The sequence below is a fragment of the Pinus tabuliformis genome, chromosome 1_2, assembly GCF_031772625.1.
Source record: "Pinus tabuliformis cultivar Carrire ecotype Pingquan chromosome 1_2, CPIR1, whole genome shotgun sequence".
Lineage (NCBI taxonomy): Eukaryota > Viridiplantae > Streptophyta > Pinopsida > Pinales > Pinaceae > Pinus > Pinus tabuliformis.
This window is the reverse complement of record NC_142298.1, coordinates 766932079-766937922: the sequence shown is the minus strand read 5'-3', so window position 1 is coordinate 766937922 and position 5844 is coordinate 766932079.

Below are 5844 nucleotides of genomic sequence, written 5' to 3'. Positions count from 1 at the left end.
TTTGGCAGCTTGAGCAGCAGTGCGGGCGGCACGATGCTCAACTAATTCAATTTGGAATTGATTGACTTGTTTGTTATGAGAAGCAGTAGCAAGAGAAACACACTGTGCTGCAATAGTGCTACCTGAAACATGCCCTGAACAACTGGCGAACTGGATATTGGCGAATGGTTTAGCAAGCTGTTGGAGATTGTCCCAAAAAGATGAAGCAAATTGATTAAGTTTTTCTTCACTTGTTCCCTCATGCCGAAGATAGAATGCGTGGCATTCTTTCCTGAAATTGTCAGTGATTGGTTCTAGTCCTGGTCTGAGTATATATGGGAACTATTTGGATCTGAAGTAGCAAGACCAGGAGCTTTCACCATAAAGCTCTGAATTACTCGGCCATCTTTCTGAAGGGCTTCAAGTTTTTCCACCAAAGCTTGAGATCTAAGAAATACCTTAGTGGCTTTCTGGAAATCTTTAACAATGCAGTGAATTACTTCCTTCGAGGATTTAGGGAAGGGGGGAAGTTCATCATTGGACAACTGATTAGAGAATTCAGGGGCAGAAACCATAAGAATTTTCTGCATAGAAGAAGAAGGGGTAGATGCCTTAATGCAGAAATGGAAGAACTAGGAATGCCCAATGTTGAAAAATGGCTAGAACCCGAAGGTGAGTTGCCTAACAATAAAAAAATGTTAAGAATCAGAAGATGATTGACCAAGAACGGAGGTATGTGCAGCATGAGAATTATAAGAATGAGGAATCAGATTGTTAAGAGCAGAATGAGAGGCTTGCGTAGTTTTAGAGGCTGATCTGGAAGAGTCAAAAGCCATCTGCGCAAAGATTGCTTGGTCAGTTGCTGCAAGAAGAGACGCTGAGCTTATTGCAGCAACTGACCAAGCAATCTCTGCGCAGATGGCTTTTGACTCTTCTAGATTAGCCTCTAAAATTGCGCAGGCCTCTCATTCTGCTCTTGACAATCCGATTCTTCATTCTTCTGATTCTCATGCTGCACATACCTCCGCTCTTGGCCAGTGATCTTTTGATTCTGGACAATTTTTAGTTCTGGACAACTCATCTTTAGGTTTTGAGAATTTTTCAGCGATGGGCGTTCCTGGTTCTTCCATTTCTGCATTAGGGCATTTTGCCCCTTCTTCTTCTATGCAGAAAATTCCTCTGGTTTCTGCCCCTGAATCCTCTAATCAGTTGTCCAATGATGAACTTCCCCCTTGCCTAAATCCTGGGAGGAAGTAATTCACTGTGCTGTTAAGGATTTCCAGAAAGCCAATGAGGTCTTTCTTAGATCTCAAGCTTTGGTGGAAAAACTTGAAGCCTTTCAGAAAGATGGCTGAGTAATTCAGAGCCTCATGGTGAAAGCTCCTGGTCTTGCTGCTTCAGATCCAGATAGTTCCCATATACTCAGATCAGGACTGGATTCCATCACTGACAATTTCAGGAAAGAATGCCATGCATTCTATCTTCGACATGAGAGAACCATTGTCACTAAAAATGAAGAGAAACTTAATCAACTTGCTTCATCTTTTCGTAACAATCTCCAGTAGCTCACTGAACCATTTGCCACTATCCAGTTTGCCAGTTGCTTAGTCCTGTTTCACGTAGCATTATTACAGCACAATGGGTTTCTCTTGCTACTGCTTCTTATAACAAACAAGTCAATCAATTCCAGATTGAATTGGTTGAGCACTGTGCTGCCCGCACTGCTAGAAACGCTTCCGGGGAAGAATTGGCTAAACAAGCCAATAATATACCCCGGGAGGAAGCTATCTCTGTTCTGGTCCAAAAAGAGGTCGCTAGATCTCTTCAGGCCCAACAACAAAAGTTGGATGCTTCTCTCAAACCTATTTAGGAACAGATTGCTTTACTGATAGATATGCAAACTTCCAACTTTCTTAAGCAACAGCAAAAACAAAAGCGCGGCAGCTGCTGTGCCCAAAGTAGTAACAACACAGAGGGTAGCAACAGCAGCAGAGAAAACAACGGAAAAAGGCAGCAGCCACAACAACAACATCTGCAGCTGCCCCAGCAACGATGCAAGCATCAACCCCAACAACACCCCCAAATTGCTCAGCACTTTGCTGCCCAGCAATGAAAAAACGGGATAAGCAGAGAGAGGTTCCGTAGGGGAAGGAGGTCCACACTATCTGCTGTTAGGCCATCGCCCTCCATTCAAAACATAGTTTCTCTAAACATTGGTTTGAATTTGGGGGCTACTCCATTTGTGCCCCAATAACAAAATTTGCTTCAGAACCATGCCTGGGTGAAAAACAAAGGCAAGGTTCCCTTAGAGTAAGCAAATCTTGAACCTTTTATTGGTTGCCCTCTATTAGCCCTTTCTCCTATCTTGCTTATCTGATTGGAAAATTGACTCCTTCTAAGTTAGATCGTCGGATTGGCAACTTAGCTATCCATAATCTTTCCTCTGTCCCTCTTTCTTTCAGCCAAGAAAAGCTACTGGGCTTAGGGCACAAGTTTATCCCCAAGCCTCCTCCCATGACTGTAGAAGATATTCTAAAAGAATATACCTATTTTTCCAGACTTTGTCGTCTCAGGAGATTTTTTGAACCTTCTACAAATGATGTTTACAATCCTTTTAGATTGCCAAACTCCTCTTAGGAACCTCCTATTTGTGATCTTGACCTAAACCATGCCCTTCATATTAGTCTTACCCTTTTGCACAATAAGATTGCCTCTGTTGATTTTTCCCACAAACCCAGTTTCTCTAGATCCCAATTGCTTGCTCTAAGGAACCTTCGTCGACTCCCTATTGTCATCAATCCAACAGACAAAAATTTGGGCATTGTGGTACTAGACAAAGATAGATATGTTGCAGAAGCCCTCAGGCAACTGTTTGATCATAATGTCTATAGGCCTTATTCAGCAGTTTCCTGGATCGCCATAAAGAGAAAGCTCAGCCAGCTTCAAGACAGATTCAACAATCTCCTTACAGTTCAACAGTGGGAATATATTCAGCAAGTCAAAATCCATAAAGCTAGAGCTTGCATGCTCTACTTTCTTTGGAAAATTCACAAAAACTCTCCTGTAGGAAGGCCCATTTGTTCCTACAACGTGTTTATGCTTGAACCTCTTTTTAAGCTTCTTCATCATAAGCTGCTTAGTACTTTACTTGCTCAACCCACTCATCTGCGTGATTATATTTCTCTTCTTCAAGTTATTGAATCAAAGAGCTTTCATGTTGATTCACTTCTTGTAACCTTTGATATTGAATCACTGTACCCTAGCATTCCCACTCAACAAGGCTTGCATACCTTGAGGAAAATGCTGCTTCATAGCATTGCTGAATCTTTCTTTTCTTTGGATATTGATTTCCTAGTCTTCGCAGCGGAATTTGTGCTTTCGTGGCATTTCCTTCAGTTCAATGGTTGCTTTTATCGACAAGTTAGGGGTACTGCTATGGGCAACGATTTTGCTGTTGTCTATGCTTGTCTCTTCCTTTGTCATCTTGAGCAAAAAGTTTTCAGCAGAATGCCTTCTCCAGAGATTGAGTTGTTTAAGCGTTTCATCGATGACGACTGCATGTTTTGGACTGGCTCTAAAGATAGATTTCTCCAATTTTTGGATTGCTATCAGTCTATCTGTCATGAGCAAATCAGTATTACCTACTCCATCTCTGCCACCAACATCAACTCTTTGGACCTAGTTCTTTTCAAAGACTCAGATTTCAAAGCCTTTGGGAAGCTTTCTACTAGGTGTTATCAGAAGCCTCAAAATGTCTAATAATACATTCCTTTTTCTTCTTGGCACCCTCGTCATCAAAAGGTTGCCTTTGTGGTCAATGAGTTGCAGCGATATCTTCTTCGTGAAAGCAGTGAATCAGGTTTTCGGAGCTTAAAGAGATCTTTCTACTTTCGGCTTCTGTCCAGAGGGTACCCTCCTGACTTCCTTTAGGCATGCTTCACCAAGGTTCATTAGGATCAGAGGCCTGCTCTTCTTCAGCAGGTTTATGCACGAGGTCCAGTTCACACCGGCCTCAAGAAGGCCCCCCTGGTGTTAAAGCTAGACTTCTGTGAAGCTACCAAAGCTTTAAACCTTGGGGGTTTCCTAAACCCTAAACTTCATGGAGAATTCCAGAGCTTCCCTCAGTTATAACATTTACCTAGACCTTTGATCTGCTGGCGAAATCCTAGGAAGATCGGCACATTCTACATGAGCAGTGTCGATCCTCGACCTTGATGCCTTCAAGAGTAGTATTTTTTGATTGCAACTTTTCATAATTTTTAAATTTTTAAAATTTAAAAATTTAAAAAATATTATTTAATTAATTATTAATTAAATAATACTCCTAACAGCTAGTTTTCTCCAACTAGCACTGCTCTTGTCCATTATCTAAGGACAGCTTCCCCTTACTTCTTATGTATCATTGATGAGTCCTCTTCTTTGGATGAATCTAGTTTGATATGAAATACATAAGTTTTTTTTGTGCATCTCTTTTGTCATTGATTTTTTAATTCGGTTTTTAATTTAATTTTTTATGTCAGTTAATTTATCTTGAGTATTTTACTGATTGTACTTCGATTTATTTCCGCCTTAATCACTTTTTTGTAAAGCCTAAATTGTTTATGGCGAGAAATAATTCCGATTTATCTTTCAATAATCGCCCCGTCACTCGTTCAATGTCTCATCGCTCTCAAAATTCTTAGAATTCTCGGAATTCTAATTGTCAAGACTCAGCGTCTTTAGCTGACAAATGAATTTTTGTTGTTGCAAACAAGCGTTTTCTTCAAGAGTTCTTTTTTCTACATGCTGATTTTGATTAGGTTCGAGCTCTTGTTGATGAAGCGTTAAACATTTCTCCCACGTGGAGCTATAAACAACTGCTTGGTTTGCTGAATCAAGCTCCCATGCAGTCTTCAGTGCCTTCCACGCGGAATTTTTCTGCTTCTCCTGCCCAAATTCTTTCCTTACAGAATTTGACAACTGAATCTCAGAATCCCAGCTGTTCCACAACCCTTCATGCAGTTTTTGCAGCGTTCATCAGATTTATCAGATCCATCAATGCAGATTCCCACGCAGTTTTTTCAGAATCGGTTTGCTGAGGTAGTGTTGGGGCAGATTGTTCCTTTTCCTCCGGCGCAATCAATCACTGAGCCAATGCTGGATCAGTTTGATCTCTCTCCCTCTGCACAGTGAATTTCTCAGGTGGTCGAGTAGTTTGCTCCCTCTCCAACAATGCAGTTAATTTCCTAGGTGGTCAAGCAATGTGCTCCCTCTCTAGCAGCGCAGTCAATTTCTCAGGTGGTTGAGCAGATTGCTCCCACTTCAGCAGCACAATCTTTTTCTCGAAATGCTAAGCCAATAAAGGAGGGCAAGATAGGAGAAAGGGCTAATAAAGGGCAAATAAAGGGCAGCCAGTAAAGGTTTCGGGATTTGCTTACTCTAAGGGACCCTTGCCTTTGTTTTCCACCCGGGCATGGTTTTGAAGCACATTTTGCTGCCGTGGCACAAATGGAGCAACTCCCAGATTCAAACTAGTGTTCAGAGAAACTTGGTTTTGAATGGAGGGCGATGGCCCAACATCAGATAGTGTGGTACTCCTTCCCCTGCAGAACCTCTCTTTGCTTACCCCATTTTTTGACTGCTAGGCAACAAAGTGATTGGCAGTTTGGGGGCGTTGTTGGGGCTGCTGCTTGCGTTGCTGTTGGCGCAGCCGCTGATGCTGCTCCCTTTTCTGCTGTTTTTGCTGCTGCTGCTACTTCCCTCTGTGCTGTTGCTGCTTTAAGTGCAACCACTGCTGTTGGTACTGCCCTCTGTGTTGTTGCTGCTTTAAGCGCAGCAACTGCTGCGGCAGTTGCTGCTTAAGAAAGTCGGAAGTTTGCATATCTA